The following is a 12,495-nucleotide window of genomic DNA, read 5'->3' as shown; positions in this document are numbered from 1 at the left end:
ACATATATGTGATTTTCTATGTGTGTGTTTTTGGGATTCACGGACAAATCAAAGCACAAATTTTGCTGAAATTTTCATGTAGGTCCTTAAAGCTCAAAAAAAGGTTCTGGTATCAATTTTATGGCCTTTAATACCATTAGGACCTTAAAAAAACATTTTTCTAAAAATAAATTTTTAGACAATTAAAATAAAGGGGTTTTCATTAACAGCGTTTACACTTTTTTTTTTTAAATAAAACGAAAACGGTTTGAGATATCAACGATTTCTTTATTTGCCGTTAAAATACATTCATGTTAATTTATGAATGAAATTCGATGTCTTTTGAATGACCACCCCGTGCACGTTTCACGAAGTCCAATCGTTGAACCCAATTTTCGACTACTTTTCCGCATAAATTGGCTAAAACTGCAGCAATTTCGCTATATAAAAAATATATAAAAAAAATAAAGGTCGTAAAAGTCTTATAATGATTCCTGCTGCATGTTGGTATATATCTTTGCAGACTTCTTTTAAAAGAGATTATAAGGTTTACAGAAGAAAAAAAAGAGGAGACAATAAGACAGAAGATTTTTGACAGTCATATGACAGTTGAGCAAACGACAGATCAAAACATGTATTTTTTCTTCCCTAAGCCTTATAATCTCATTTTAAAAGGAAGTGTGCAAAGATACTAACGCGCAGTAAGAATAATTAAAAAAATGTACGGTCTTTATTTATTGTTTTATATGAAACTGAACAGTTTTATCATTTTAATTTCTTAATGTCCCAGGCAACGCCAGGGAAACCTATTTCGAAAAATAGTTTTAGTAAGTCAAAAAAAGAAGGTATACGTCATTCAATAATAGAGTATTCCTTTCCTAGGCCTACAACTTATATAAAGTATTTTTGAATACAAAATGGTATTCATAAGCCAATATATATTTGCAATCTATTAAGTATATATATGAAGCTTTTCCTGCCTGTGTTTATTAATAAATACATAACGACGTAAATATTTAATGCTAATAATCAATTTGCATGAAAGTAGCTAATTTTCGAGTAACTATTATTTCCATGATTAATTAAAATACAAGGTATTTAAGAATGATAAAAGAAAAATCTAAGCATAGTAAACGAGAATAGGCACTCAATAGAGCCTAAAATCAATTTCCGTAATTGTGGTTGGTATTGCGTTTTGTCCCATGTTTTTGTGACTTTGACTGCTCAAAATTTACTTTGAGTTATTATTTTAATTTTTTTTTCCACAATAAATTTTTATTTTGTGTCAACCGTGCGATAATAATTTAATGCATCAATATAAAACTTTAAACTTCAGAGAATCCTTAGCAAAGTATTAAAAAATAAAAAAACAAAAACAGGAAGTGGATTTGTGTAAAGTAAATAATAAAGTGAGTCAGAGATTTCCATCATTAGTGATGTAAGTCGTGTGAATAATGGGCACGTAAAAAAAGAAATCAAAATGGTAACTTTGACAAAGTAAAGAATGTATTGGAGAAGATTAGTTACAATCAGTAATGACAAGGGATGAGGGGGGATGAAATAAACAAGCACATTGGCAAGGTCTTAATGTGAAATCGCCGTGCTCATGGACAACGCGCTCGGGAAGAAGTTTTTCTCTTGAGCTTAGTGTGTGTAGATTCACGCCCAGGTGATTTACATAAAGAAAAAAATATACTTTATGTAAATGGATTTCACCCAAAGATTCCTAGTTTAGATGGAATAAATATAATACTATAATGTTGAATTATAATAAATCAGTGAAATTCCATCCAACCAAGTAAAGGGCACATAAAAAGATTAAAAAAAAACTTTGATGTTTATCTCAATTCTGACACCAAATAGGACTTACAATTATAACTCGTGAAAAAATCATCAAGGTAACTTTCTGTCTTTTATTAGCACACACGACTGTTCAATCAGGTTTTGAATATAGTTGAATCTATTTAAGAAGAAAAAAAAATATGTTCACTACTCATGAATTAAATAATAAAAGCAACTGCTAAGGAAAAGAAATTTCATTCTTCAGATTACCAATTAAAAACACGGATTAGCTAAAAATTAACAATTTTCATCCCTTGTCATCATGCTAATGTAATTTTCCAATGTTGTTACTGAGGAAAGGCTACTTTATGTTAATAAATTGATAGTAGAAAATCTGTTATTATGCAATCCATATTTCTATCCTCTACGGGGTGCATCATAAACTTAATGAATTGTATGTTTCGATAGACCTCAAAAATACTTTTGTAGACCATACGGAATGGGACTAAGTTTCATCCTTGCAATATAAAGGATCTAATGCTCTTTGGATACGAGACCCTCAATCTTATGTTGAAGATTTATCTCAATTTTTTCAAAAGCCTTCTTTGATATTCATCTCTTAAAATTTAATGGTTTCTAACTGTTAGTATATACAATCTCAATACAAAGATCGGAAAGTAAGTTTTTCCGAAATCCTCCTTAAAAAAACTAACATATAGACAAACAAACTGAGGCCAAACTTAACTTCTGTTTTACTTCATTTGAGGAAGTAACTAGGAAAACAAAAACCAGTCAAAATAATATGTTTTTATAATTTGTTAAATATCTTGTTAAGGATAGAAAGGTTTGGTCCGTATATATTTTTAAACATATATGTGTATATATAACTATGTTAGACTCAGAGGTGAACTTCCCTCAAATATAATTATAATCTTCTAGAATGGGTAATTTAAAAGGTTGGAAAACTTGTATATTTAAATTAAAAATGTGTATATATTTTTTAAATGAGGTCTTTAAAAAATTATGCTTACAACCACAAGATATTAAACACATTTAGAAATACGAGTTTTTTTCTACATACAAAAATACTAAGTCTATGAATGGAGTTTTTAGTAAGTATGGAAGTAATGAAGAGTATTGGTTTCAATATATTAAAATATACTATACATTAAATATACGAATTTTTGGGATACTCCATCCATTGAGGGAATGTAAATTAAAACTTTAAAACCAGGACCAGTACAATGATAAAGCTGGATCTGTAAATCAAATTTTTCTCATTTTTATACAACTGGTTTATTTATGTGTCTTCCTGCACAAATGGAAAGAAATGTGAAGGTTTTATAGATTTTTATGAACAATTTCATTTGTAATTTATTCACAATAAATATTTTATAATTTTTAAAAGAAATATATTACATATTTTGAAAAATAATTTTGTCCAATTGAATCCTCATTGATTGACAAATCAGGAATTATATTATTGATGGTAGAGCATTTTGACTGACGTCATATATTACATCATAATTAAAAGAGACGCTATCTTGGGGCATAACGTTGATATGTAAAATGAACATATTTGCTAATGATAAAACTTCATCAAATGTATTTAAGAATTTAAAAAAAAAAACTTCTCACATACTTTGAATACTACTTGAAACAAATGATAAATACTGATATGAGAATTAAATCAAAGTAACAGGTACTGAAAATCCTACAAAATATCTTACTTAAGGTATACAAAAGTAAGATAATTCAGAGAAAAATATTTTATTCTTTCCATTTAAATTGTTAAATGTTATCTACAATATGAATATTAGATGTACTGGCATATTTTTAATACATTTTAGACTAAAAGATTTATAAAACTAGGCAATAGAAGGATATATCATTATTATTATACAGTAAGGTGAAAGTTTTTAAATTTATTGGTCCACTTCTAATGTGGTACATTATTTGTATATATATAATAGAATTTGTGTATGTGAGTCCTAAAAAGGTGCCCACATTTTTGTTGGGGTTCAAAAAACAACTATACGAATAACAACATTATCTAAATTTATTCAAAATCAAAGACTTATGGGTAAAGTTGCACTTTGTTTTTTTCGGTTGCAAAAAATGGATTTTTAATGAAATATTGGATTCGTAGATAATATAAAGTTACTTGAAATTGTCTGAAAGTTCGTTTGCATATACATTTGATACATAAAAATTGACGTTTCATTGAAATATCTGTCGTTTTCAAAATGATTGTTCCATTCTTTTCATCTTTTTTTTTTTTTTATCAAATGTCATTTTTTCATTTTTAAGAAATTTTTTCAAAAAATAACAGCGTATTTCAGTATTTTTAATTTCCAGAAGATTTTATTTAATTAATTAGTAGAATATTTACAAAAATGAACCTATTATCATACAAAAATGTTGGTATGTTATTTGAACTTTATAACACATTTTTTTAAAATTCATAATAATATATATTAAATACAAAGGCCATATAATGGAATATGTTCCGCTTCTAAAAAATAAATAGAATTCAGGGACTGCTCAGCCTTTATGTCCCGTTTACAAATTGTGATATATGCCGACAGTGATCATAATGAATGATATAACAGCTAATTGTTCAATTTAAATTTTTATATGCTATAAATTTTGTCTTAAAAGGCAATTATATAAACTTACCCGAAGTTATTGTCCGTACACTTCTGCCGAGTCCTATAAATATAAAATATATTTTAATAAAGATATTTAGCCACTTTTAAAGGAGTTATATTTAGATGTAATTGATAAAATAACCCTTTAAAAAACGATAATATATATAAAAAACCAATTGTTTAGTTGAATTATAATATAATCAACAACATTTATGTAAATAGTTGCTTATTGGATATTCAAATATCTCAATCGTAAAAGTGAATAATACCTATACTATAAATATATACATAGAAAAGAAAACAATAGCAAAAAGTATATATAATACATATCTCTATATACATATATGTTGGTATATCAAAAGATATTAAGCCTCTTATATCAATACTAAACCCATATGTATACCTAGAATGTAATATATATTTTTTTGTTGAAAAAACCTTATTTTTTTAGTAAATAAATAGAGGAACAATTATGTTTATTTGTTTTAAACAGACTTGTATCGAACGCTTTCTTAAAATTATATTAAATAAATATTGAATTTTCTTATTTTTGTAAATGTTTCATGTACATTCCTTCCTATATACTACATACAATATTTATGAGGGATACAATAGTTATCACAACTAATCATCCATGATCCGCTTCGGATCGTAGTTGAATTGAACATTTACAATCCGTGGATATGGGCCATTCAAATATGGCCTTTTAAATTTTTGAATAACAAATTTGAGTAAGAAAAAATGCACAATGGATTCAAACTTGAATAAATTCGAATAGAGTGCAATGAAACGTACATTGTTTGAAAGGGCAGTCTTGAGACCAGTCTTTTTCATCAATCAACTTTTGTAAGCAAAGTCTATTTCGTGATGTCGTCTAAAAACGTATAGTGCTTCATTTCCTTTACGCCGGAGTTCCTCTTTGTGAGGTGGTTTAAGTTGTGGGTGTGAACCGGCCAATTGTCTGAGGATCAAGGTGTTTATGACAAATTGCACTTATGAACCGAAATCTGGGAGTGGTAACATCAAGCGATTGGAGGAGTTCATGTGTGCCGTGGGAGATAATATTGAGGGAAATCCTCAAACCTGAATGTGCAAGCTCGAAAAAAGCACAACCCTAGTGAAGGGACGATCAGGAATGTTGTGAAAGGCATGGGCCTAAAAAGCTTCGTCTGTCGACAACACCATCTCATAATAGCAACGTTAAAAGCCACTAGATTGACACCAGACAAAAAGCTCTTGGATTTGATGAAGGGCGATTTCTAGCCATGGATATTGTAGCTTCCCTATTCACTTTATCGAATCCCTCTTGACTATGGAATTTGAGGAACCATTGAAGTCAAGGACTGTGCTGTGTCCCACATAAATACTCTAAAAATAAATATACTATGCTCAGGAGCTTATGAGATTTATATTTATGAATGGGTGGGCGGAGAATCCCAAAATGAAGTTACAGATCTATTATTGGTAGGTCGTAAAAAGCAGATTAAAAATGTACATATAATCATTATTATCCTACTGTGCTGAATATTTCAACGTGTGAAACAAATAAAAGATTTGAACGGATCCTAATGGAAAGAAAAAGAAGATCATAGGTGAAATTAATTCTATAAGATGACTGTAATATAACAAATTTGGATCCTTGAAGAGTCTATGGATCTTTATTTGGACTTTTATTTATATTATTCGTAAGCTTATGTTAAAATAATAATGCCATTTGTATATCCAAATGTAAACATATAAGCTAATATTATAAATTATAAAAACCATTTTATGTGAGACGATTTTGCACAGAAAAAATACTTATTTATTAAATTTTATTCATAATCAATATTAAATAAGTTGCACAGGAGAAAAAAATTGTATTAAGGTTATGACTCCAAAATAAGGTAATATGTAAACAAATAATTTTTAAACTTTTTTCAAATATTTTTACTCTCTATCAATACTTTGTTTATTCAAATTGAATCCCAGGCTTAGTAAAAAAATTGAAAAAAGAAACTTATCAGGAATTATTCATATGTTGATCTAGAATATACTAAATTTCATTGAACTCTGAGGTGGTTCGGTAAACAGTTGTCATTTTTAGGGATTAGATCTGAAATGATCCTAAGCTAAAATATAAAAATGTCAAAAAAAAATTTAAAAATTAAACTTATTTTAAAAATCCAAAGTGTCTCTTTTTCAACCATTTTATTGACTTTGTACTCGCAGTAAATATACCTGACCTATGAATAGTGTCTTGTAAGTAAATATGCATGATATTTATTTCTTTTTCTAAGAGGAAACGTGAATCAAACCTACCTACATTGAGTTGAAAATATAATAATTTAAACCGAGTGTGTAGCCTACTGAGCTCTGTCACTCCATTCATACATGTTAATCTTTTATGTGATGAGTAGAACAATTGGCTTCACCCTAATATGCATACCTATATACATACAATAATAATAAAAAATCCAAATATTGGTTTGATAAAATATATATGTATCTATTCACTCAATCTTTAAACTACATTTATTTTCTTAAAAATGAAAGTATCATTATCCTCCAATGTACTTGAACATTACAATAACTATTTTATTTTATTCACTATCCCCCTCCCCACGCCAATGCATTTTTTGCATGTATGAAACATACCTACAATATATATATATATATATACTTATACGTCTAAAGAAAATAGTAAGGCAATCCTTGATTAAGTAATGCAATCTTCTTCTTAAACAATACAACATTTTGATTAATTGTCTTCCTTTATAGTTACTTATTTGATTATGAATAAATACAACATATGACGATGCATCGATCAATTGGCTAATACTTAACGTACACACACATTAGTTAAGTACGAATAAAGAATGTCAAAGCTGGGAATAATTGGATGTAGCCAACTTTTGAGAAAAGTATTCAAATTCCTTCAAAATAGATGTACAAAGCGGATCCCAAACTATCCCCATTATTCTTAATTCTAAGGCTTCATTACGCAACTAAACGATTGTTGAAAAAAATAAAAAAAGTTTTAGTTATGTATCATGTCTCTAATTGAAAAAATCTCGGAGCAACAGGAAAAAATGCAATGCGTGTGCGATTTCTTCCCTGTCCAAATGTCTTTTGTCCCTTTTTTCCAAATTGGATTCACTCTGCTCTACCATCATGACAGCAGACGCAGCTTTCATCTTTAAAAGCTGCCAATCTATTCGCTGCTATATAGTAGCTGTTAATGATAGTAAAGGAGAAGTATTTTCTTAATTCCATAAAAATCACGTTTGTCGTAATTTAGTCATGCTACAACAAGTTCCAAGTCTCCACTCTGTGCATCATTTGAACAACTCGTATTAGTTTTCACCCAAATTATTAAAACTCGAAAAATATAATAGAGTAATACTTAAAATAGGAAATTTCAATATTTGAATAGAGCTTTCCACATTTGATCCAGCTACGAGATGGTGATGATTATATGTTTAATATTAGATGCACTTGCCTTAAGCCCCTCGCTTGATTGTAAAAAATATATGACCTTCAAAATGACGCAATAAATTTGAACAAAAATGTCATACGACAATAAAAAATAGTCTGCATTAAAAATGGCTTTGCCTATTTCCTTTACTTTTAATTAAAAATAGGGGCCTGAGGGAAATCATTTTCTTCAAAAAGGATTTTTAATTTTAGACAAAAAGAGGAGAAGGAACCATAAATGTATTTTTATATTGTTCTTGCTCATGGTAAAAGTCTTAAATTATCAATTGCTTTTAGTAACTATGTTAACAGTGGGATACTATGAGGGAGCAAATAACAAATCGTTTTGACGTAGGAAATATACCAATTATCCTCCATGCCAAATAACCTTCATTGATTCGGTATTTAAAGTGCATTTAATTTAAATAAAAAATGTTTTCAACTTTTTCAAATATACTCTGTTCGCACAAAATTTATACAACATACATATTATTATTATCTCATTTGTGAAATGCATAAGCTAACCTTCGTAAATACCTCATGAACTTGTTATGTTTTTTACTCAATACAAATTTCACAGTATATCCTTCATCAATCAATGTGTATATTTATTGGATTTATCACATTAAGACTTGGGTGGATAAATCCTTGCTTCCTTTCTCCAAAAGAGAGTTCATCCACCGAATTCTTAAGGTGGTAGGCCCATAAATATACACATCTAGTCTTATTGTCCAATCCAAACTTGGAAATTATTAAAAGAAGCTTCAAAACTCATGACCCATCGTTTATGGTAAAACTTTATATTATACCGTTTTTAATGTACGGATCTGAGATCTGGAATCCTTTGAGAAACTACTTGATTAAGTCCTTATAAAAGTTGTAAGCCATGTTTGTCTCATTTTTTCCATCATTGGGAAATAAAAAGAACTATGAATGCAAAATAAAGGGAGAAGGCCTCATCACTTTGTCTCATAGACGTGACGTACTATTAAAGATATAATTACGCTCCACCGAATTTTAAACAAAAAGATAAACCTATTTGACCCACTCTGGATACTTAATAAAGGCTATTTCTTCCTCAAAACAAGACTCTTCACTCACAATACCATCTTTAAGGATAGCTTATATTACAGATCGACAAGTCTTTGGAATACAATACCTTTTTTCTTTCCCCAGGGAAGTGAGGCTGACCTCAATCAATTTTTAGTTAATTTCTTTTTAGTGTGACCCGTAGTGTGACGTAGCTTACTTTTTTAAATTTTATTTTGTCTTTGTACAGTCAAGTTATTAAAAAAAATATATATTTACATTTTAAATTATTCACTTTTATTAAGAATGATTATTTTTATATTTTATAAGCATTAAATATAAGTCTACCTGTATAGGTTTTTTTATCACCGCTGATCAAAATCCATAATGTACATACTCTTCAAATTTTTCAATAGGGTACAAAATAAAACAAATTAATTTGCCAACATAAAAACAGGCTGGAATTGGCTCTTGTGAAAATCGATACGTAACCTTAGATAATTGATTCAGTTATATTCTTTAAATTATAGTTATGAATGTTTTTGATTCATTGGATGGAAGATTTAAGTGCTACTATATTATTTTTGACCAAAGTTCTATATTAAATAATAAACATAAAAATAGATTGTCTCCTATTAAAAAAACCGCCATTTCTAAGACCTTAACTTTCAAAGGATGAACGTCATAAAAAAGCTCAAAGTTTTACCAACTTATAATAACCCCTTGGTCAAAAATAATATTTTGCTGTTGTTATGAGTGCATAATGATCAATTCATTTGAAGTAAAATAGCTAGAAAAATTAATTTTTTATCACTTATGCTGACACGTGACAAATGTAGTTAACAGATTAATAAGAGAAATGCCTTTAAATTGTTATTTTTTAATTATAATATATTACTCAAATTGCATTTTTAAGACTCTGCAATTAGATTTGTTGACGATTGATTGTAATTGATGAAAATAATAATGATTAATTTTATTCGAAAGTTCATTTTCTTTGTTATATATTATTAATGATTGTATTTCTAAGAAAATACACATAATTTAACTTCAGACTTTAATTAATATTGAAATATATTTTTTTTTGTGAATGAAGCATAGTAATATTGACAGTATAATAGACAATGTATCTTTCTCTTAAAATTGTTGAATATTAGTCGATTAAATTAAATTGGAGATTGGAAAATGGCGTTTCTAATTTAAACATCCTTTGATTTTTTTTTTTGTTCAAATAATTTTATAAATTTCAAATCATAAAATAAAATTGAAAAAAATCGTTCTTTTCTACTATATTAGAAACTAAAGCAATTAAATAATTTTCATCAATTGCACCAATACAAACTCAAGAACTAAATTGCAATTATTTTATAAACTATTATGTCAAACCATTTATTTTGTAAAACCGGGTGATATATATTAAATCTGAACACTTATTAATTCAATAATTGGGGGATTGAAATTGTTCATATTTCGATATATTAAAGGATAAACAATTATTAACAAAAGAAAACATACTTAAGGTCTCTAGCTTACGTACAATTCCATAGAATAACGCTTAAATGGAATCAAACAATTTCAATTTACCCACTCCAATCAGTTGGGCATTTCATCCAAACACGAAGGCTCCAAAATTCACTATCAACCAGCACTGGAACGACAGAGGACTATATCTGTAGCGTATGACAGGCCTTCCAGCGCCGTTTTGATGGCATTATTGCTACTAAGGGTGGCTACATTAATGATTAAGGTATTTGAGACACACATCTATTTAGGGTATTAATTTTAATTTTATTAACATTCTATTGTTAATCAAAAAATTATATTTTGTGAAAGTTTAATATTGAAAGGTTTCAGGTTATTACGGACCACTCGGTATATAATTGGACGGAAAATGCACGTTCCTCACTTTTCCAACAAATGATAACAGCTCGTTTCTAGAATAAACCTTCGTTCACCCAGTTACTTATACTAAAACCTAACTTCCACATTATATCAATGATTTTTTTGTTTGCCACAGCCTTATAATCATTATTATTTGTATTTATTGTAAAAAGGGCACAATCACCGTTTTTTGCTATAAAACATTAGCTTCTAACTATTTTGTTTTTCTTCTTAACAACAACATCAGCAAAAAACAAAAAAAACATCATTTTTTATCTATAAAATATCTCAAATTTGGTACATTTTTATACTTATTTCAACTATTTTATTTACTATAAGTAATCAAAAACTAATGAACCATAAACTCCTTCCAAAAGTAAAAAGAGTGTAATATATGGACATGGCCTCTTGAAAAACACCAAAAACTTTGTTTTTTATAAATACATATGTATATAAACAAAATAAAATTTGAGTAAATCAAGGAATAAGCATAAAAAGTTATTTTTATTATGAGTCTAAACAATTCCAGTAAAAAAATAACTTTTTTTTACAACATCTTACGTATTTTATCTTCAATGATGATGAGAATGGTAATTTATGAAAAACTTTTTATAATTCTTGATATGTACATAACAAAGAAATAACATGGAAAAAGTTTCCTAACTTGGTTTTATTATTATTAAATTTAATGCCAAAAACGTATGCATTTTTTTTTCAGTGAGGAAAATTAAGGATCTAGCACTGGCATTTCGTAATAAATAAAATTATACTTATTTAGGCTGGGTGGAAATGATAAATTCAGAACAAATTTAGGCCTCAATAACTCGGCAACACTGAGATCTATGTTTATGAAAAGTATACTCATCAGATTCAACTGACTAAAATGCTAATATAAATACAAAAATTCTTGAGATTTTCTCTGAATAACAACGCCCTGCAGCCATTATTGTGTGCCTCCGTGCCAGGTGTCCGTCCAAGGACAGAAACAACTCCATAAATACCGATTCTAGAGAGTAATAACGGATATTAACAAATCCGGTGTTAATCTATAATTTTGAATTAGTGCAGTTTATCAAAATTGTGTAATTGGAGTCGGATACTTTCTAGAAAACCAACATTTTTAAGACCTTTATGTTTTGAGCAAAGGAAATGTGGGCTCCTTGCTCGCTGTATCTGAAACCTTTGGACTACCATGCCTGGGATGTCTTGGAGCAAGAGTCCAATAAACATGCAAATATTACTGTTGATTCCTTGCAGGCTTCCCTTTTAGAATGTTCACAAAATAAATCATTTTAACTTTTGGGGGAGACTCTCTCATCGAAAGAGAAATACTTTTTCGAAAAAAAATCTTAACTTTGATTGGATGGTGTTCAATTAACACTTAAACACTGTTAAAGGACAAGACTGCTATGTACTACATAGCCTATTTTGAAATCAGAAGAAATTTTTATGTGCATTGAATCAAAAATATATCTTCATTATTGAAAATTCACAGGCAGTTTTTAAAGATCCAGGCCCTTGGAAGCTATTTGTCTTTTAACAAAGCTCATTTATCATGTTCACTTTCTTGAGCCATAAACAACCTTAAAACAATCTTTGAAAAAAGGGAAAGTACTTTAGAGAAAAATAGCTTCTTTCATTCACAGAAATCTTGATCTTCCCTTTACGCAAAATGTCAAACCTATAATCAGAAGTGATGGAATGCCTCTATCTTACT

General features: G+C 28.6%; 1 protein-coding gene across 1 annotated transcript in view; it reads right to left on the bottom strand.

The window, feature by feature from the left end:
• LOC121123371 (uncharacterized) overlaps positions 1–12,495 on the bottom strand; it is a 232,570-nt gene that overhangs the window by 116,870 nt on the left and 103,205 nt on the right. Inside the window, exon 2 of the mRNA XM_040718492.2 lies at positions 4,441–4,473. The gene's annotated coding sequence lies outside the window, so the exon portion shown is untranslated. The remainder of the gene's footprint in view (positions 1–4,440; positions 4,474–12,495) is intronic.

This window comes from Lepeophtheirus salmonis, chromosome 8 (genome assembly GCF_016086655.4).
Source record: "Lepeophtheirus salmonis chromosome 8, UVic_Lsal_1.4, whole genome shotgun sequence".
Taxonomy (NCBI): domain Eukaryota; kingdom Metazoa; phylum Arthropoda; class Copepoda; order Siphonostomatoida; family Caligidae; genus Lepeophtheirus; species Lepeophtheirus salmonis.
This window is presented reverse-complemented; position numbering and strand designations above follow the sequence as displayed.